At 40.9% G+C, this 23,623-nt stretch overlaps 1 protein-coding gene across 2 annotated transcripts in view; it reads right to left on the bottom strand.

Annotated features, from left to right (window-relative positions):
• The window catches only part of ARL2BP (ARF like GTPase 2 binding protein), a 171,222-nt gene extending 148,141 nt beyond the window's left edge, over positions 1-23,081 (bottom strand). The window contains exon 1 of one of the 2 annotated variants that reach the window (XR_011199894.1): positions 22,970-23,017. The gene's annotated coding sequence lies outside the window, so the exon portion shown is untranslated. Of the gene's footprint in view, positions 1-22,969 lie in introns of both variants that reach the window. The other variant, XM_069217215.1, reaches the window with a different exon arrangement.
• Positions 23,082-23,623: the final 542 nt, after the last annotated feature.

Genomic DNA, 23,623 nt, shown 5'->3' on the forward strand with positions numbered 1-23,623 from the left:
ACTCATTAGAGACAGAATCATATGACAACTTTTTATTAATCCGTATGGTCAATGAGTCTGCAATTGACTTATGGGCCTTCTTAAAGACAGCAAAGTTCTCTAAAAAGACTACGCACTAGGTGCTCCAGGCATTCGAAAATCACATAAAGACATTTTACAATACCTGGTGGGTCCCATTATGTCATGAGTTCACCACATTGCAGGACTGTCAGGCCCTAGGTCTACTTTGCACAAACTGATTTTAGAATCCTGGAAGGCAATGTTGTTTGCGAGGTTGGGAGATTTTTTCCTTGGAGAAAGGCAGAAAACATGGGCGGAGATAATTCTACAATGCGGCATAGTAACCCTCTGGTTAATGTCTAGCTTTAGGCAGATAACAAGTTTTTTAATTGCAAACTACCAGAGAATGAGGGACAAGACGCATGCCGTGATCCATCTCTTAGCAAGTAATAAATTGTCCAGCATGGGCAATTGGTCTTGGGCATTAAGCAAAAATATAAAACCAAATTTGGTTCACGAATTTTTGAACAAGATCTATAGAACAACTGACCAAGATCTATAGAGCATCTGAGATGGGGCATAAATCTTTGACAGCTGCAAATTTCAAAACAATGTCCTTTTTGTCTACATAGTCAGCATACTTTACTTCACATATGGTGCATAACATGCTGTCATCTATCCCTGATCAATGCTTCTGGAGTTGATCAAGTGTTGCAGGGGATTGATTGCATATTTTTTGTACCTGCCCAGCACTTCATCAATTCTGGAAGACGTTATTTCAGGAAATGAGTAAATGTGCCCAATTAATTATTGTGCCTGAGGCCACTCTAGTTCTATTTGGCTCATCATATGTGATTAGGCAAGCTAATACAAACGTGCAATACTTCATTTTTGTTGTCACTGCTGTTGGTCATAGCCTGAAATTGCAAAACTGGACAATGACCAATATTCCAAATACTGATCATTGGTACGTGAAAATGATGAAGAACTAATCATTTGAGGAGGCATATGCACGATGTGTGGGATGCCTTCTTTGGCTTTCAGCAACCTGGTCAGTGTTCAAGTCTTGTAACCACAATTCTTCCCTGTGATGAATTTGGCCTTTCCATCCGCAGTAGGGCTTGGGCTCTAACTCTATGCAGACTTTTAATCAGCTGTAGAAAGATTTGTACTAGGCACTTATGCACTTCACTCTGGATTTATTGAATTGTTGTGCATTTGCTTCATTATTTTGCACAATTGTATTGATTTATTCACTGTTAATTTTGTGTGTAGAGTTTCAGGATTCGTCCTCTTAAATGATGCAATATTTCATGAGTACAGTTGATTCAGTAAAAAAAAAAAAAATGTGGGGCCAATTTCAATGTTCCATTATTTGACCGCGATTAAGCATAGTAACACTTTAATATTAGATTGTCCTTTACTAGCACATTTACACTTTGAGCATTGCTATGTGTAAATGCTACATACTGGGGATTTGATTGTATAAGGGTATATGAAAAGCATTAGAAGGATTTACACTAGGCAAGTGTACACCTTGTTCAGGATTTAATTGACTTGGCTGCATTGCTCTAATTAATACGGTCCCTTAAACTGTAGCCAAATAAACACATATTTATTTTGTATGAAGGGATTGTATTTCTAGCAGATTGAGGGTTCTTTACTCCGCTGTGTCACGAAGGTGCATTTTCGAAACCTTGTGAATTTAATCTCTTTTAGAAACAAAGCACTATAGCACTTTAATACCATACCACTTTTGCAGGCTAGACAAAGTGGAAGAGCTATGACTCATTTTCTGCTAATCTTAGTTCCAGATGATAATATTGCTAATATTGTTTATCATATGATCTCATATGTTTTCTCATAGTCTGCACTATAAAAACAAAATGAAAAAAAAGATTTCATTATGTATTCTGCAGCAGTCATATTTTTAGGGGCCTCACTCATATATAACCTGGAAGTCTTTGCTTCACAATGAGGCAATGTACTTTCCACCCAAAACGTGATTTTGTTTTTTTAAAGAGCAGTGTGTGCATCGAATGATAAAGAGTAGAGTTCCATGTTATGATAAAACTGTTGAACAACTGCTACGAAGTTTACTGGTTCTCATACTCTCGTCTTAACACTAGTCTCCTACAGCAGCTGTTCTTAATCTTTTGACTGTTGTGGACGCAAAGTGAATCACAACTGGAATCCAGGGATCACCACTGAGTCATTATGGGAAGCTGGAGACCCCCGGCCTAAGATCAAAACAACACACACAAAAAGTATACCAAACAAATGCTAAAATATTGACATATTTGGTTTAATTCACAATCAAACATAGAAAAAGTTTTCACATTTTCAATTTTGCTTCTTTTATTTGTGTAAACTATATTAATTTTAAATTATGAATTTTAATATGATTTAATTTTGTAAAACAGTGCCGGAACACCTGCATAGTCCTCGAGAATCCCCGGGGGTCTTCAGACCACAGGTTAAGAACTACTGTCCTAGAGAAGAGAAACTTATAAATATGTAGCCTTACTCTAGATGTTTCGGATGTTTGCTTTAAATGAATGTCTTGCTTTGCCTCAAGATACTCTTCCTGGCAGTCTGCCGTAGGAAAACCCTGCATGGTTTTTCTATGATTGCTTCTTTGTTAATAAAAAATATTTTACTAACTTATTCCAAACGCAGAGACCTGAGGTTTTCTTCCAAACCAGCAAGCTTTCGATTTTATACAATAAGTTGTAGAGTATTTCATGCTTTGCCTGTGTTAGTTACTACACAGCACATCTCATTTATTTAAGGTATTATTTAAAGCAAACAAGCTGAAGTACCTGTCAGAGCACTGTACAAAAGGAGAAAAACGTAAGATTGTTTCTTTACGTCTGATTCAGGGATTCCTCCTGTGGACAATAATGAATAGCCAGATAAGTGTATTTCCAATCACTAGCCCATAACCCTGACAACTGGTCGACTCAGGACTGCGATTAGGGTTCTTGCAGAGCCTGAATGTAGGGAGCTTATAGGCAAAGAAATTGCTGCAGTTTGTGGGATGCCACTGGTTTAGATGGGTTAAAAGTAGTACTTATGGAAGTCTCCTAAATTGTCCTTAAAAACCATGTGTAAAGTTGAGTAAAGTAAAACACTGGAATTCAGAGAACATCGGAAGGCTTCAGGAAACCCTCCAGAACTAGGAGAGCCAGCTGGAGATTTCAACGGAACCACACAGTGTTCACCAACTGGCTGGCACATTAGAAGGGTATAAAAGTGCCGCAAATTAAGCAGTTGGGGCAATTAACACTGCAACAAAGAGGAAGCTGAATGAAGAAGGCAACAAAGTCATGAGCCTGATTGCCTGGCTGCATGGAAAGACGAGTAGTTCAGATAGGTTGGGAATGTATACAGTGAAACAGTAGCCAAATTCCTCAGTGAGCTATGGCCTGCGCACTCGGTGGAAGAGGACAGAAGCGGGTTATATGAGGCAATTACAAGACCAAATCACTAAAACTATTGCAGTCAAGCAGGAGATGCCTGGACCTAACAGTATCTTGGCAAACTGTTCAAGAGACTGTCTAGCGAGGTTGGAAATGAGCTACATTAACATTTATGAAGTAAAGGGTCAGAAAAACTGCCTGATGACCCAAAGCATGCAATAATAACTCTTGTACACAAGGAGGAAAACCAGCTGCCGAATGCTCCTCCTAATTTCCACTCTCTCTTAAACCACTGAAACTATGATATTGGCCTAAGTGCTAGCCAACTGACTCCTCCCAAAGATCACCTTCCATAAACATCTGACCTAGTCCAGGTTTATGCTCAAAGTCGACTAAGCTGAACCTGTGAAGGGTCTTTAATTGTTTGTAACGGGCACGAAATGTTGAAGAGCCAGTGGCTTTCCTTCGCTTAGATGCAGAAATAGAATTACATTCTGCCAACAAAGATTTTCTCCTCACAGTGCTGAGAGATTTAGCCTCTGGCCATTGTTGAAACTTTGTTATGCATAACCCACTGTGTCTTTCCACATCACTGGTGTGCTGTCCCAAATTTTAAACTTTGGACGGGTAGTAGACAGGGCTGCCCCCTCACCTTCTTGCTTTCGGCACTGACCATCAAGCCTCAGACCTGCTGGATCAGAGTTCCCCCACTGGTGAAGGGGTTTTCGGTAGGAATCTAAGGATCCCCATTCTTGCTTCATGCATATGCTATCTGGTTTTACATAGCTGAGCCCGGACATACCATGACAATAGTTAAATGTATAATCCAGGATAAAGAAGACACTTAAGATTACTGAATCAATTAGGATAAGGCATTCTGTAGGCCTTGAAAAATCTACTTGCCCACTCGCTATACCAAGCCACATTTCATCAGGGTGACCTATTTTGAGGGAATACTGTCGCATTCTGGCGAGAGCTCAAGCTGGAAAAAAAACAGGTGTACTGTTCGTTCAGAAAGTGAATGAGCAATACAGATGTGTATAAATCTTGTTTTTATCTTGTCACATATGCTGTGTGTTCAAAGACAGGTCAAAAAACAGTTTATGTCTTCTTACAAACTGTTGCTTATTTAATCCTGGAGAATGGTGTTTACTTTTCCTTGTATGACTGCAAAGTTAGAGGATTTTGGAAAGAAAATGATCTGCAAATCGTGTTGTGGTACAGGGAGTGTGAAACGAAAGGCTATAGAAAATCTGATTTTCTTTTTTTTTTTTTTGTAATCAAAACCAAAATTTGGGGTATTTGGCAGCACTTTTATAATTTGGTCCACACATCAACTTAATATTAGACTGGTCAGTTCCCTTCATTTTAAAGACAAAGTCATTATAGGACAGAACTTTAGAAGTCAGATTCGGAAGCCATTTTTTTGAGGTTTCGCAGGGAATCTACAAGAGACCAGCCTTCTTCCCAGAAGTACAAAAACATAAGTTCAGAATAGAACAACTCTAATTCAAATATGCATTCACATAAACATGTAGCACTATGTAATACAAAGAAACACCGGCAACCCTTAGTAAATGTTTACCAAAATAGGAGAGCTTCCGCCGCCACCAAAAGTGAGGAAACGAATTGATTTGTTTCAAACTACATGCACCAACTAGAAAATAATGGCAAACGATTTTACAGGATATTCAACATACGGCTGTATTGTGAATTGGAAAGATTTTTATACCCAAATTTTAAGACCAAACAATAAGCTTTAACAAAAGTGTATTTCTTTCCTGGAAATTTTTTGAAATAATATAGAGATATCAAGAATTATGCATTTTGAATGTCTGCGAAGAAGATGATGCAGCAAATACTTGCAGCTAGGTAAAAAATAAAAGATCTGTATCAAATTTAAAACTAGAGGTGTGCCCACGTGCTACAACTGCACAAAACATCTAAAGGAGGTGCATTTTTAGAAGGACAGTAAAACACAAAGAAACTTTTATTTCTCAAGTGCATGACTTCTAATGGTCTCTCATTCAAAAACCTGACCATGCTCCGCACCGTCATGGGGCGAAGGATGCTTTCAGCCAAGTTGGGTGTATTTTAAAACAAGTTAATGTAGGTCTATCATAGAAATCAAATCATTTTAAATAGAGTTAAAACACGGCACCTCACTGTACCCAAAGCAGGCACTGTAGGTAGATGATAGTTCTTCATATCCAAATTTGTTACAATGGGATACCTTCATTGAATCCAATGCTTTATGATGGGCGTGGGCGTGGGGGGGGGGGGGGGGGGGGGGGGGGGGGGGAGTGTTGATGTGAGCATTGCAGTAAAAATGACAGCTGGTGATTTGACCTCTGCAAGATGACCTTTGGAGATAAGACTGTGCCTATGCATCATATGTAAAGTGAGAAAAGATGGTTTAAGATAAGACTTGTTTAAGAATGGAACACAATGCATGTTAGACATGCAACTGATTGTTATTAGGATTGAGCCTGCGGGTGTATGCGGTAGCGCATGCATCTCACTTGCGAGACACTCTTGTATACAGAAAAGTACTTGGAGCCCACCTATTGCTTACCATTTGTCGTCTTGATGTCAACTCTTCTTTACCAGCTCCATAATTGGCCAGTGCACGTGAAATGTAACTTCCCTTCGCCACAAAAATAACCGGAACAAGCACAGATTTATCAAAGTTAACCTGGACCCCTCTGCTGCTCTTGATGTAATCGAGGTCCTTTTTCTTCTCCCATCCCACTCCCTGGCCTGCTGCCAACCATAACTCTTACACTTCTTTTTTTTTCATTCTTGCTATCTCCCTTAATCTCCTTCCCCTTTCCTACATTTCTCTCTCTTGCTCGAGGACCTTTTTTTCTTTTTCTGGTCTTTGGCTGGTTCCTGGTACATGGCACATATCTCCCCCTAACTTCCTCATCTCGAGAGGCCATCACCTCCAACAGGCTGCCGGACTGTAGGCCTCTTCCACAGCTCTGTGCCACGTCAGCCTGTGTTTCTTTCGCCATATGTTTGCTTTGAAAGTCCACCCAATCCCTTCTAGGACCACTTCCACTCTCACTCTTTCCAACACCAGATGGAAGCCTGTCCTTGTGAAGGCCGGTCAGACGGGCCAATCCCTCACCTCAGTTTGTGTTTTGGCACTTCGTACTTGCAGTCTTCTCTGGCTGCAGGTGCTCAGATCACCTCTCTCCGCTCAATGTGCTGCTGCTGTGAATCTGAGCCCCTCTCTGCACTCCTCTTTACCCAAAAAAACAACTCTATCTTCCACACGCGCCATCCCACATCCAGTCAAATAAATTTGCTACAGATAAATGCCCGGTTTGAATATTTTGGAAGTTTTGTGTAGTTCTTTGCTTTCTACAATAGGCACACAGTTTCTCACACAGGCACTCTTGCCTCCTTACATGCACTTGTTTTTAAGTACATTTAATTTTGTCAGTGCCAAGTATAAACAAAAACAGTTCAAGACCCTGAAAATCAAAGAAGAGTATGGGCTCCAAGAGGAAGAAAGATATTGGTACATGCAGGTGAGAAACTGGGTCATGAAGCACAGAAAAAGGGAGTTAGCTTTTGACCCCCAACGCCATCTGAAAAATTGGCTAAAAACCCACACATCCCATTACTACGTTTTATAAAATACTGATGGAGACTAAAGACTGGGAAAATAAAGAGGTGATTACTTTAGATGGGGACCAATGGGATAAGATACTAGAGGAACATAACAAGCATGCAAAACATGCACAAGAGGTAGCATACAAAATTCTACATAGGGGGCAGGTTATACCGCACTGACAACACAAGTGCCACATCTTGAAAAAGTTGCAGTGAGTGGGCTACACTGCTATACATTATGTGGGATTGCCTACATACTGGGGCAAACACCTAAAATAAAGAAAGTGGCCGACTTCTACAAGGGGAGCTGGCTGGGACTGTGGGGGCCTTGAGGCGAACCATAATGATCCTTGTTTTGTGGATGCTCTGGGTGGACACCAGGGACCCACCTACAATAATGGCTGGCTCCCACAATGGGAGCCCGCTGGTGAGGCAGGGGCGCTGGGTCTCCTTCACAGCCACCAATGACCCCTACATTGTTGGTGCCCCAGGTGGGCACTGGGGTGCTCACGTAATAGAAAACATGCAGACTCCCATTAGTACCCACTGTGGGTTCCGACTGGGGAGGTGCCTTGGGCTTGTCCCACAGCCTCCAAAGTAGGTTTAAAAGGCAGGTGTCCCATATCAGCACCGAAACACTCACAACTATTTTTTTAAATAAAAGTGAATATTAAATAGCTATTTATTTGTTATTCACTGCTCCTTGAAGGAGTGCCCCATAATGTCCTGCAAGGGTTATTTATTTAGCTTGGTGAGCTCCTTCGAAGAGGCAGGGGCAACACAAAGACCTTTTGATGTCTGGGGGCTGCAGGAAGTGCACCAGCAAAATTTTTAAAACAGTAAGTCTCCTAGGTCATTAAATCCATGACCCCAGGTGAACTTACCATATTTTAAAACACTCCTGTCTGCAGCTCTATGCTCTTCAGCTGGAATGCAAACCTCTCTTGTGGTTGTTTTTATAATAGCATTTTGTGAGCTGACAAAAAGTTAAAAGAAAGACTCAGAGATATGTTGGTCTTTGAGTCTTGATGTTAACATTTTTCAATCCACAAAATGCAATATTAACAACTACATCAAAAGAAAGATTCACAGACATGTTACATTTTTAACACTTTATTAAACTGTGCTTCCTAATAATCAATATTATTAAATATTGTGTTATGTGAATTATTGAAATATACATTTGATTAAAAACACTGGTGGTTTTTGCAAAAAGATGATAAATTGCTTTATATATATTTCACTATTATTAAACATTGCATTATGTGAATTACTGAAATATACAGTTGATTAAAAATATTGATAATTTTTGCAGAAAGATGGTAGATCTGTTTTATGTGTATTGATTTGTTCACTTATAGGTGAAGTCAATAGGCTAACTTTTTATAATTTGGTGTTGTGACTCTTTGACAAAGTCTCTAAGTCTGCCTGAATGTGGCCATGACCTGCGAGACCAACCCCAAGCTGAGCATACTTTCGGCCACGCATAGTGTGCAGCTGCTTGTCTGCAGCCAACCCCACACCATGCACGGCCAAAGTCTGTGTGTGGCAGGGGGGTTCCCCGCCCACAGGGGTTGTAGGCAGGGTCTAGTCATTGCCAAGCACTGTGGCCAACCCCACGCTGCACATAGCTGGCTTTACGTATGGTAATAAAATATTAATTTATGTTAAAGAAAAAACCTCGAAATTCACTGAAAAAAAACAAAGGTTAAAACAATGTTATAGTTAGGTGAAAACATCAGTGACAAAGTAATGTTTTAAACTAAAAAAAAAAAATTTAAACGCTGAAATTCACCAGCTATATTTGTCTCAAGTAACTGTAACTCATGTCCTAAAGTAACTAACTCGTGCCCTAGCCATGCACTGCTAATTACCTTCCATATTATATCACTCATGACATGTTCTGTGACATCACTGATGACACAACAGAAACATCTAAACTGACATCATTGATGACAAGACTGTGAATGGCTGGGAATGAATTATTATTATTTTAGAATACAAGTAATAGTTACCTGAGATAACTATAATTGGTGAATATTATTTTTTTGTGTTTAAAAACGTCAAGTTGTCACTGAAGTTTTCACCTAACTATAATATCACTTTAACATTTAGTTTTTTGAGTGAAGACTGGCGGTCACCAATAAGTAGTTATAGTTAGGTCTGCTTTTCTATGCACTGAGCATTTTTAGTTTGCTAATAACTTTAGCCCCATTTGATGAATCGTTGCGAAACGTTTAAAAAAAAAAAAAAAATTCATCCAACTTAGCTCCTTCCTGGAAAGTTTTGAGGTGATCCATTAAGCGGGGGCTGAGGAAAAAAAGGGGGCGTGTCCCAAAACGTAAAATCCCCATGCCTTTTTCCACAGACTTCTTTAGACACCACTACAGCAAAAACTGCTGAACAGAAATACACCAAATTCGACAGGAAGCTAGATCTTTGTCCACAGATTGTGCTTATTATGATTAGCTGTAAATCCGTTCTCTAGTTTTTGATAATTTAGGGTAAAAAATAATTGTATAGTTTGCCAGTTGGGCTGGCGAGAGTCCAGTGGGGGATCCTGCTGGAGCGTGAACTTAAAAATGGAGCCCTGTGATTGGTCAATAGGCATTTTTTTCCTGAAAGCCTTTACACTCTCAAGGGAGTGAGAGGTTCCCGCTAGTCTCACAAGCGCTCTGATTCGCTGGCTGCTGGAATGTTATAAATGATAAGGCAGCCATTAATATTCACTATTGAAAATTTGAGGTGTTGTGGGAATGAAATAAAAAAAAGCTATATAAAGGGGCAGAGGAAGGTCATGCTGTCCCCCTAGATTCAGAGAGGAGGTGTCTAAGGGATAACTACTGTGAAGAAAATAAATGTATATTGTTTTTAACTTATTTTACGGTCTTGTGCGACTCTCGCGAGATCATGATTGATAAAAAGGGATAAATGAGTTCTGGTCCTGGATACACTCCATTAGTAGGAACGCATTTTGTGGTCATTGTGTTTGAGAGAATGTGTGTAAGAGATAAGTACAGTAATGAGTAGATGGTTCATTCATATTTTCCCCCAAAAAACATTACAATCTTGCAAGACTCTTGCGGGTTTGCGAACAGTAGAAACGAGTAGGTGATATTTGAATACACTGTAGTATGCACACTTGCTAATGTAGGAAGCATCAATAGCGGAGATGGCGTTTGTCAGAGTGTACTATTTACACCCATCGGCTTTGTAAGAGTTGTGAGTAGGGTATAATCTCTTTCCACACCCTACTATACACAGCAATTATCAGAGAGAGGGGTTTTAGCAGGGAGGTCAGTCCCTCTCTACTCATTACTACTTACATCCCTCATCCGAGCAAGAGGTGTCAGCAAAGAGGCAGACCCTACTACACACACCCGTCAGCTGACAGAGAGGTCTGAAAGGAGAGGCCAGTCATGCACACACCGTACTACGCTAACCTGTCATCTGAGAGAGAGTTCTGATAGGAGAGGTCAGTCTATGTACACACCTGTCATCTGAGGGAGAGATCTGACAGGAAAAGGTAGTCCTTCTCCACTCCCTTCATCTGAGAGGGGTCTGAAAGGACAAGCCTGTCATTCTCCACACATTACTACGCACACCTGTCATCTGAGACAGAGGTCTGAAAGGAAAGGTCAGTCCATTCACACACCCTACTCTGCACATCTGTCATCTGAGAGAGATCAGACAGGAAAGGACAGTCCCTCTCCACTCACTACTACGCACACCTGTAATCTGGGAAAGAGCTCTCAGTGGAGAGGCTAGTTTCTCTCCATGCACACTAATACGCACACCTGTCATCTGAGGGAGAGATCTGACAGGACAAGGCAGTCCTTCTCCACTCACTACTGCGCAATCCATTCATCTGAGAGAGGTCTGAAAGGACAAGCCTGTCATTCTCCACACATTACTACGCACACCTGTCATCTGGGACAGAGGTCTGAAAGGAAAGGTCAGTCCATTCACACATCCTACTATGCACATCTGTCATCTGAGAGAGATCTGACAAGAAAGGGCAGTCCCTCTCCACTCACTACTACACACACCTGTCATCTGGGAGAGAGCTCTCAGCGGAGAGGCTAGTGTCTCTCCATGCACCCTAATACGCTCACCTGTCATCTGAGGTCTGAAAGGAGAGGCCAGTCTATGCGCATACCTTACTATGTTAACCCGTCATCTGGTACACTAACACGCACATCTGGCATCTGAGAAAGAGGTCTGAAGGGAAAGAGGTCTGAAGGGAAAGGCCAGCCGAACAACCCCCTCCGTACTATGCACACCTGTCATGTGAGAGAGAGGTCTGACAGGAGAGCCCAGTCCATATGCAAACCTGTCATCTAAGCGAGGTCTGACAGGAAAGGGCAGTCCCTCTCTACTCATTATTATGTGTAAACCTGCTATCTGAGAGAGAGGTTTGAAAGGAGAGGCCAGGCCATCAAGACACCCTACTACTCCCACCTGTCATCTGAGAAAGAGGTCTGACAGGGGAGGCCAATCCACGTACACCATAATACGCACACCTGTCATTTGAGAGAGAGGTCTGACAGGAGAGGCAGTCCATGTACACACCCTACTACGCACAGCCATCATGTGAGACAAAGGTCTGACAGAAGAGACCAGTGCATGTACACACCATAATACGTACATCTGTCATCTGAGAGAGAAGAGTTAGAGGAGAGGCAGTCTCTTTCCATACACCCTACTACACAATCCTGTCATCTGAGAGAAGTCTGGAAGAAGAAGGTAGTTCATGGAGACACCGTACTACACACACCTTTCGTGTAAGAGAGAGGTCTAAGGGAAGAGGACAGTCTCTCTTCACACCCTACTACGCACAGCCATCATCCAAGAGAAGGGTCTCACAACAGACGCCAGTCCATCCATATACACTACTACATACACATGCCATCTGAGACAGAGATCTGAATGGAGAGGAAAGTCTCTCCGCACACCTTACTACACACACTGCCATGTTAGCGACAGGATTCAGTGGAGAGGATATTCCACCCTACATACTATTTCCCTGCAATTTTGTTGCGATTCTGCGAGATCTCATGAGAGTAGTTCACAAGTTTTAAGGAGTGAAGCTTGCTGCATGGATAGGTGAAATCTTGTGAGAGGCTCGCAAGACCTGAGGTGAAATTACTGAGCCTGCCACAAGGTATATTACGACCCTGCGAGCCTGTCGCAAGATGCACAAGGGAAATTACTGGACCTGCCACGAGGTGCTTTATGATCCTGCAAAGGTCTTGCGAGATCGTATGGGGAGATGCAAAAAAAAAAAAAAAAAGGCCAAGGCTCAACCAATAGTTACAATTCTTATTGCGTGATTGAAGAAATGCTGTGATGCGACTGGATGCAGAACCAGGGATAGCTAAGATTGTTGTTTGGGATTTGGAGAAGGAAACCTGCTGGAGTTGTGGTCAGCAGAAGTGACTGAATTTGGAACTGACACAGACTGGTGATTTTAGCTTTATATAAGAAACTGTTCTAAGTTCAGGTAATTAGAAATATACTTTATAGACACTGTTAAGAAATGTCAGTAAGTACACTACTGTTGATAAATGTATTCTATACAAGGTTTAATGAGCGAAAAGCTATTAGTAGAGGTGCATGTTTATTAATATAGGTTTTGTGAGGTAGACTTTAGATTGTGGAGAGATATCACCAAGTACTGGGTGTTGTGTTTGAAATGAAATGTTCAATCTGGATGTAGTTATAAATAAAAGTGGCAGTGTTCCTGAAATGATTAAACAAAGCATCTACAATCAGTTAATACAAGGCCTAGGGTTTTTATGAACCTTACTGTGCACATATTTTACTCCTATGACACGTTTGAGTGGAGATATTGCCATTTCTAGAGTAAAACCCTGTGCTCGCTTTTAGGGAAGTTTAAAGAGGAATGTGTTACTTTACAGATTGTTATGAAGCCATGTTTTAACTTAATTGTGGATACGAAATGCAGTGTTCGAGGCTGTGGATTTTTTTTTTTTTAAACAGAAAGGACGATGGAGTTAGTGGTGCAGTACATATAAATATGTAATTGTAGGTAAAAAATGTAAAAAGCAACATGAGAAAATAGTAATGTATCATTGTTAACTATTACTGATCAGTATGTAACTTTATTTTTTTATTATTTGTCTTTTTCAGGGGAAATGGAAAACAGAAGCTACGAAAAACAGCAGTACCATGTCACACAATATATGGAGGAGTAAAACAAAAATTGTTTACTTTGGAAGAAAGATGGAACAGTAATTGTGTAGAAAGTCAGGAAAATTTTAATCGAACAACTGATGTTGTTCTTACTGCCTACAGCGACATGTATACCCTTGGAGAAGCTTGTTCTGTGTAGCTCTACCCTTCTTCTTCTTTATGATAAAATGATATGCTTACTTAAGCAGCAACAAAGTGCTTTTTACCTGGGTAGGCACAGTGTCTCCAGGCTCAAAAGATAAGCACGCCCCTGAGCTCTGCAGCACGGGTTACATCTGCCTGAGCAAGGCATTGAGGGTGCATACCCCTCAAATGTCACCACATCCCAGTGGTAATCATGGCGTATTCCTTGTTCTTGTTGCCCCTGCTGAATTCTTTTTTTATAAATTTCACAAATCAGCAAAGATAAATAATAATTTGTAAAGTTTGTTGTTTATACTGCTATTGTCGTAGTTTATTAACGTAGTCTTCTAATGAGGACTTAAAGTAAAAGCTCATTCTTCAACAACTGTAAGTGTTCTTCTACATGGATATGTATGTTTAAGGTACTATAGAGAGATTAGTGCTTCTTCCTAAAGTCAAATGAAGATTTTTATACAAGAGGCAGGTTTTGGTAAAGAGTTGAATGCATTCTCATAGTATACTACGCACAGCTATATTCTGGTGGAAAGAGCTGTTATTTTGCACATCTTAGTACTTATGCTTGTCACTCCGGAGAGACGTTTCAGTGCAAAGGTCTGTCTTTATGTACACCTCACTACACATGCCTGTCCCCATAAGGAGATGTCTGAGAGAGCGAGGGAGAGGCGAGTGTGTCCTTACATTCAAATGTGCACACTGGTTGTGCAAGACACAGTTATCAACACAGAGGATACTCCAATTTATCCACTACTAATGACATTCATTATCATGATGAGAGGTATAGCCGGAGCAAGCAGTTTCTACCCACATCGTATTTTGCACACATGTTACTCTGGGGAGATGTCTCAGCTGAGAGGGCACTGTGTTTTCATAACATAGTCTCTAGAGTTGTTATGCAAGATACACTTTTGAGTATGAAGGTAATTTCAACTGCATACTTTACTTGTACTCCTTCCACAATGAGGAGATGTGTGACCACAAGGGTAAGCCACTTTTCACACCCTAATTTGCACAAGCATTATCCAATAGACACATCACAGGAGAGCGGCCAATCTCTTTACACACTATACTACGCAGAGTCTCAGTAGAGAGGGCAGTTTCTCTCCATAGGCTGGCACTGGGGATTGTAAGAGGTAAGTATTGTAATGAAGGAAAAAACATTTTGCTAAAGAATTTGTACACTCTCACAAGAGTCTTGTGGGATTATTATTTTTTTTTTAAAAGGATAGCGAAACTCTGGTGCATATAAATTATACCTATTATAACAGGATATGTTCAGTGAAAATGCAAAGTACGCTCTGGTGAGAGGATCGCAAGCGTAAAGGAGCAAACCCCGCCCCCTTGGAGTGGACATGGAGGAATATGCACCTGGCTCTCGTGAGAGGAACGAAAGGGTCAACCACGCTATATATGAGAGCGTCATGGCTCTGTGCAAGTCATGAAGAATAAAAAAAAGATGGTACATAGTACAAACAACACACATAATTAAAGTATACAGTAGCAGTGAAAAGAGTATTTTTAGGTAACATTTTCAACAACTGTATTTTTTGTGTTTTTTAAAAATGTTTAACTTTTTTGTATTTTTCTTTTTTTTTAAAGGGATAGAACGAAAATAAGAAATTGTGAGTAAATAAAACAGCATCCCCTTCAAAACGAAAAGGAGAAAAATATAGAAAAAAATATTTTTAAAAAGCTATTTCCTAGGTTGACATTTGTGAACCTGGACAAGCCTGTCATGTGTTCCCCTGCTTGTTTCACAAGAATAAATAGTCTCCTTTCATAAACAGCAAAATAGGGCTTTGTTCAGATATGTTGGGTTGTTACCTGCTTGCTCTCGGAGTACCTGTACCAGGTCGGAAAGATTTAGACGTCCCTGAGGAGTTCAAGGTATGCAGCAGGGTATATAGGGTTTCTAGGTTCATCAAGAACCCTGTACGCAGAGCCAATAAAGGAGCTGCACCTTGCAATGGGTTTTCATTGTATACCGGGTATACAGCAATTCATTTGGTGAAATACAAAGAGTGAAAAAAGGTATCAAGCAAACCTTTGTTTTTCCAAAATGGGCACAAGAGAAGGTGTTGAGAAGCAGTGATTATTTGCACATCTCTGAATTCAGGGGGTCCCAATACAAGCAGGTGAATTACAGGGCGTTTATCAAATAGACGTCTTTTTTACACACCGTCTTACATTTGGAAGGAAAAAATTGAGAGAATGACAAGGGGCAATAACACTTGTTCTGCTATTCTGTGTTCCCTCTTGTCTCCAGATAAAAATTGTACCTCACTTGCGTAGGTAGGCCTAATGCGCGTGACAGGAAACACAACATGGACACATCACATTTTTACATTCAAATCTGACGTGTTTTTTTGGAAACTGCCTAGCTGTGCATTTTGGCCTCTAGCTCAGCCGGAACCTTGGAAAACCTATCAAACATGCATTTTTGAAACCTAGATACCTAGGGGAATCCAGGATGGGGTGACTTGTGGGGCTCTCATCAGGTTCTGATACCCAGAATCCTTTGCAAACCCCAAAATGTGGCAAAAAAAACACCTTTTCATCATATTTTGGTGGTAGAAAGTTCTGGAATCTGAGAGGAGCCACAAATTTCCTTCCACCCAGCATTCTCCCAAGTCTCCTGATAAAAATAGTACCTCACTTTTTTGGGTAGGCCTAGTGCCCGTAACAGGAAATGCCCCAAAACACAATGTGGAAACATCACATTTTCCCAAAGAAAACTGACCTGTTTTTGCAAAGTGCCTAGCTGTGGATTTTGGCCTCTAGTTCAGCCGGCACCTATGGAAACCTAGCAAACCTGGGCATATCTGAAAACTAGAAACCTAGGGGAAGCCAGGGTGGGGTGACCTGTGGTGCTCTCACAAGGTTCTGTTACCCAGAATCCTTAGCAAACCTCAAAATTTGGCACACAAAAAAAACACTTTTCCTCACATTTCGGTGCTACAAAGTTCTGGAATCTGAGGGGAGCCACAAACTTCCTTCCACCCAGCGATCCCCCAGGTCTCCCAATAAAAATGGTACCTCACTTATGTGAGTAGGCCTAGTGCGCACAACAGGAAATGCCCCAAAACACTAGGGGACACATAAAAATTATCAAATACAAAACTACCTGTTTTGAGAGGGGGTTGGGGGGGGGGGGGGTGAAGGGGCGGCACCTGCGTTAAGGTCCTAGCCTCAGCAGCCATCTAGGGAAACCTACCAAACCCAGACATTTCTGAAAACTATACATCTGAGGGAGTCCAGGGAGGTGTGACTTACGTGGATTCCCCAGTGTTTTCTCACCCAGAATCCTCAGCAAACCTCAAATTTAGCTCAAATAAATCTCATTTTTCCCACATTTCTGTGTGGGATCACCGCACCGGCACAAATGTCCTCATACCCAACGTTCCACTCAGTCTCCCGATAAAAATGATACCTCACTTGTGTAGGTGGGCCAAGTGCCTGTGACAGGTAAGAGCCAAAAAGATGCTGAAATTGGAGGAGAACCAAAGCGGGCCCAAAATGGCAGTTTGAAAAAAAAGTTTTTAGGCTGACAAGTGGGGCAGAATTTTTATCGGTATAGATGCGACAATGCTGGGTGGTAGGAATTTTGTGGATTCCTGCAGATTCCGGAAGGTTCCATCACAAAAATGTGGGGAAAGTGTGTTATTTCAAGCAAAGTTGGAGGTTTGAAGGGAATTGTGGGTAGGAAAATGTTGTGGGGTGCATGTGAAGCACACCACCCTGGACTCAAAGTCCAAAAAGTGCTGCCCTCACCATTCCAAGCAGGATGATTTTGAGGGTTAGACAAGCTCTCATGGCCGTAATGTAATACCAAAACCCAAAATAATCAAATGTCCTCTTGCTTGTTGTGGAATAAGATGTTTTAGTGTGCAGGGGGGAGCTGAAAGACTGTTACCCCCTTCTGTTGGGGTGGGGGCATAACCATGCCCACACTGGTTGGCAGCCACAACCCCACTATTTTTTTTTCTAATTCCCTGGCATCTAATAGGCTTTCTGCCCCTCGGGTGGGCAGAACAACTTTGTACCCATTTATTAGGGGCAGGGGTATGGCCATACCCCCACCCTCTTTTTTTTAAAAATAAATCTTTCCTGGTCTCTGCTGGGCTTTCTACCACCCTTGGGGGCAGATGGGCCTTACAAAAATAGGCTGATCTGCCCCCAAGGAGGGCAGAAATGGGCAACAGTAATGCGCCCCCAGGGGGAGCGACCCTTGCCCAAGAGGCTAGCTCCCCCCCCCAAACAAAACACACACATACATACCAATCCCTGGTGCCTAGGTGGTTTCTGGCCCCTGGGGGCAGATCGGCCTAATAGAAATAGTCTGATCTGCCCCCAGAAATGGCCTAAAATACATTTGCCGCCCAGGGGAGCGACCCTTGCCTAAGGGGTCGCTCCCCATTTGTAAAAAAGTTTTTTTTTAAATCCCTGCTGCCTAGTGGTTTCTGCCCCTCCTTGGGGGCAGATCAGTCTATTTAAAGAGGGCTGATCTGCCCCAAAGGGGGGTAGAAATGGCCTAAAATAAATGTGCCCCCCAGGGGAGCGACCCTTGCTTAAGGGGTGGCTCCCCATCTGCAAATATTCTTTTTTTACATTTATTTATTTTTAAACCAGGTACCTAGTTTGGCCTAATTAAAATAGGCTGATCTGCCCACAAGGGGTCCAGAAGTGGCCTAAAATAAATTCTCTCTCCAAGGGAGCGACCCTAGCCTGTTAAAAAAAAAAAAAATAATAATAATAATAAGGGAAATAATCCCTGGCGTCTAGAGGCTTCTGCTTGCACTGGGCGCAGGTAGGCCTATTTACAATAGGCCGATCTGCCCTCAGCGATTCCCCTTCCATCACTGACGGGGAGTGTGGGCCGGGTACAGGACGAGCTGCGAGGACGAAACCAGCTCGCCACAGGCACCCTAGGGGTTAAACATTACGTCTTACTTTCTTCAAAACTACGAAAATACAAGGTATGCTCTCACAAGCGGATTGCGACAGATGGACAGGAAATACAGCCCCCTTGTAGAGCATGCTGGGGACTGGGTGTTTGGCTTTCGCCATCATCTTGTAAGCTCTGTGAGTTTGTAGACAAAATAATTGATACAATATATATATATATATATATATATATACACACATACTGTATTGACTTATTATAATCGTTAGCATTCAATAATAACTGACCAGGTTAAAAAGAACTCTGTACACCAGATTACAACAAAATGTATAACTCTGCGATCTCGTGAGTCCCTCGCAACAGCAATCACAAACTTTAAAAACAGATGTACATAGTGAAAACCCATAATATATAGTAAAGGAAAAACTGATCAGTGTCTTTTTGAAATATAAATATGAAGTTTATGTAAAGATACATACAAAGACTATGAAAACTATGCTGAGTATATGTGAGTTAGAAAACTACGAAATTTAACATTCTTAGTGCATCCATTGTTGGAGTACTTATTGTCTATTTATTTTTTAAATATATTTTTAAAAAACCCTAGAAGTTCACTGGAAATAAACAAAGTTTGAAGTAACATTATAGTTAGATGAATTGCACAGTGACAATGTTAATGTTTTGCACTAAAAAAAAAAATACACAGAAATTCACCAATTACACTTACAATTATAGCACTAACTATAACTTGCGCTCCTGCCACGCACTGCTTATAACCTTACATATGACATCACTCATGACATGTTCAATGAAATAATTAATGAAATTACTGATGACATTTGAAATTACATCATTGATGACAACACTGATGATATCATCCAGGCTTCGTTTTCCTGCACAGTGCTGTATAAATGACAACGGCTATACATGTAATAGTTCACATGAACAATCAACCACACACATATGGGAAACGGTCATTGAGTACAGTATTCAATCTGTATATTGTTCATAGGAAGCCAAAGTAGTAGTGAATGCCAATTCCAAACCAAATGTCCTACCATGGACAGCGTTATTCAGTGTCAAACCTCTGACACACCAAACCTACATCAAGAAATGAAGTTGACATCAGTAGCGAAATGAGTACGGTAAACAGTAGTTACTTTATGGACAGTTAATTCTATATTGCACTGTTTGCAAACAGTGCAAATCTCATGAGAAAAATATTGAGAAAAATCTAATATGTACATTGTATGCAACAGTGGTCAAAAAAGTCACTATTAGCTAGAAATAACGAAGATCTGAAGGTGCTGAAGATCATACTACCTGCACCCATCATACTGTTGTTCAAACTTTACAGATAGCCCTTATTCTGAAGCAAAACAAGCACACATACATGGGGTAGAACCTGGCGCACACACTCTTTCATGTGTAGTATAAATTATCAATCTGACACAATTGATTCTAATAACTCAAGGCCCCATATGAATGTTAGCATCTACTGCACAGAATCGTTCTCCATGTGGAAACTTTTTCTGCAGAAACTCTGTGTGGAGTATAATGAATATAAGCCAACTATGACCTGCACACAGACTCACTCTTGAATACAAACATTTATAACATGTTCAACAACTACACACAGACCTACCTATGTAGATTAGAAGTACATGTGTTTTGTAAACGATTACACCCATTTACTGGACACATGCTGCGCAAAACTAGATTGAGAAGTACTCTGGAAGTTACCCACTAATATGTAAACTATAAAACAAACTAACACACTCACTGGATGATGTAATCTGTGATGTCATCAATTGTCATTTGAGATGTCATCAGTGATGTCATAAATGAAGTTACCGAATATGTCATGAGTGATGCATAATGTGAAGTCATAAGCAGTGCAAGTTATAGTTACTGATGCTAACTAGAACTGGTGAATTTCTTTGTTTTGAGTTAAAAAGTCACTGAGAAATTCACCTATCACGTTAACCTTTTGTTTTTTTCCAGTGATATATATGCACACACACATATATATGCACACACACACATATATATATATATATATATATTTACAGAGATTACTTGACTGGTCACTTTTACTGCACAAAATGCAGAGGAACAAAAAACATTTTGCAGTGAACTGTGAAATATGTGAAATGTTTTACTGCGCTCTACAAAATACAGGTTTCAGCAACTTAATGATATTGCCTGAACCTCTCTGCAGCGCTTAACCACAGTCTGGGCTATTAGGATTATGCAGCATGGACGATCAAGTTATGCAGCAAGGTTCACTTCCATCCAATTTACCATTTTATCTATGATCAACGTTTTTGTGAATTCTTCAAATTATACAGCATATTATGCTGCAAATGCAGTAAACCCATAAGGATGCGCTAAACAGTACAGCCACAGAATGGCATAAATCACCTTGACCTCACCACTGCTCACTGTATTATCAACAATTTATTAATGAAAGGTACATCTAAATATTCTAATTACAATCATTCCCTATTTCCCCATTGTTAGCTGCAATTTGAAGCTGTAACTATATATATATGTGTATATATACACACACACACACACACACACACACACACTCGCGTCAAATATTCATGCACACTTTGGTCTTTTGTCCACAATCTTTTTCTACTTAAAGTCATATTTCTGCAATCTTTTCACATGCTATCGGAGCAACTCCTTCATCGCCCTCAATGAACTTTTATGCACTTTGCAACATGTACATTATTATCAAGAGAATTACATTTGGTGGCCTCATGCACTGATAATTCTAGTAAAAGGTTAGAGCATGTCTCATATTGGATCCAATGCAATGGATGTCGAGACAATTTCTCAGGATTAACCAATGTGTTAAAAAGGGGGTTTGAAGCAGTTTAATTCTTGTATCCACTGAAGTCCACTGTGTTGCTATATCCCAAGGCCTAAGGATAAGGTTAGTGTAGCTCCTTCCATGAACCCAAGCTATTTCCATGACTGATGAAGCCAGGCCCTTACTAAATCCCAAAGTGTTACATGATGCATTGGAGCCGATCCCTTATTGTATCTAATACACAGAATGGAGGCTTTAACAAGATATAGTAGTTTTCAATGGAGGCAGGTGGAGTTCCATCATTTTACCCAATGACTTTTAATTGTGTTAAGAGGGTGTCTCTTTCTGTATATAAGTGCTTTAATGCATCATCAAGAATATTAAGCAATATATAAATAAATGCAACTACCATACAGTACGTAATCCTCCTGTCCCACACTAATACAGTAGCACTTAGGAGTCGGGCAGTTGATTGCAGTTCATGCAAGCTGCCTAATAATTCCCTTAAATTTCTTAACAGTCTTACACTCTCATAAGACAAAAAATTGCTATGGATCCTGTCCATTGCCCAGTAGTGTACCAGTCCACAGCATGCAACCACCCATCACCAACTGAACAGGCATGGAATAACTGAAGAGATCTGCACATTCTGCTGTCCAAAGGAGGATATTAATGTAGTCAATCACTGCAGGTATAGACACACTACACATTATGACCTCTTCTTGGCACCACACAATGGGAATCAGATATGGGATATTAACAAAGTCTATCGCAGCACACTTCTCCCATTTTCCCCTCGATCTATGCCTGCTCAAGACCATATGATTTAAATCAACCTAGTGAAGTAAACAGCTAAGTGGACTATGATGATAAGAAATACCATGAAGGGATCTGCTAAGCTACTAAAAGCTTCATTGAAAAACCACAAACGGTGTGCCTCTTTCACTCCTCTTCCTTCATCGCACTGCTATGCGCTGTGTCCTGCAAGATAAGCGCACTTCCGACACTGAAACACTTCACCCATAGGATCAAAGCAAGGACAACACACTTCAAAGCACACACCCTGCATGGTGATAACCAAGTAGGCAAGCAGTTCGACGTCCCACGCAGGTGTAGTGAGCGCTATATAAATGTTGAGATAAAATACAATATATTCAATTTGGGTGGCAGATGATTCTTAATCATCTCAAGGCTTTGGAGGTTAGGCCAATATTTTTTACAAAAACCAATCATATATCTAGGCGTGGCATAAAATCAGTTTTGCTATCCAAATATACTGCAGCAAGGGTGGGGGGGGTCACTCGTTGAACCAAGTGTGGTTCAACCGAAGACCTTCTAAGATTCTTACTGCTGCCAATGTATTATACTCTTGGCGGTAATGCAGGTAGGCCCTGAAAAGCACACGTTGAATCTAATTAGTTCATGTACAGGCTTCTTATGACTACCCAAATGAATTACAAAATTGGCTGGTTGAGGAATTTTTAGATGGTCAATCAACGAATTTTAAAATTAAGAAGTATTTGTGTATAGTATAATGAGCCAGGAAATGCGTGTAGTTCTGAACTCGTACTCTAGCAAGCATATCTTCGTATGGGGGGGTTAGAATCTGTTTTAGCTGGAGAAAAGTCTGGACGCCTGGCCTGGTCAAACATTTGTTTTGAAGCTCTTGTGGCTGGACATCGGGCGCTCTGCTATGCGGCCTGGCCTGCAAAACACATATATGCGCTGCGCGGCTTCTCTCTGAGCATACAAACAATGTTGGAACATGCGGTCTACCGTAGTCCACATGGGGAGCTCGTTTTTAGAGGACCCCAGAAAAAAGGTTTATAAAGTACTTACCCTACTGGTTGGTTGCTCAGTTCCACCTCCTATGTCCGCTCAGAACTCATAGACTCTACAATCAGAAACAGACTCTGCGAGAGCCTCACCCAATTAGAGCAGAGCTTACTTCGATGTCACTAGACTGTCAGTTATTGCCATGGAGACAGAAGCTGCGGTGGAGTGAATTCGCCACGTGAAAGGCAAAAGCCGACACAAACCGTTCTTCATAGTTTCTGATGTACAGCGAAAGAGATGGCTAGACAGTATCTGGAATGTATGGGATATTAAGAACCGTTGTCAGAACGCCGGTTCTTCAATAACTCGTCACGGGTTAATCCCTGTGAACTACACTACCCAGGGTCCTCTTCTCCCAGCGTAAAATGCCCTTGTTATAAACTATATCGAAAGCGTCTCTGGCGCTCCATGTGAAATGAACAGTAGTTGGCGACCGGAAATGACAGTAAAGTCTGCTGAGTTGTTTGGTTCTCGTACTCAACTTGAAACTACCTCTCTTTTAGGGCGCTGTCACATCTATAGTGGATGTGAATATAGACCACTGGTGGAGGCGAGGAGCTTGCCCAAATATTGTTTTTAAGGAAACACGAACAGTGTATTTCAGAGAATATTTTTTTTCTAGCTAACGTGTCAAGAATTCTATTAAGGACACGGAGG

Source organism: Pleurodeles waltl, chromosome 12, assembly GCF_031143425.1.
Source record: "Pleurodeles waltl isolate 20211129_DDA chromosome 12, aPleWal1.hap1.20221129, whole genome shotgun sequence".
Classification (NCBI taxonomy): domain Eukaryota; kingdom Metazoa; phylum Chordata; class Amphibia; order Caudata; family Salamandridae; genus Pleurodeles; species Pleurodeles waltl.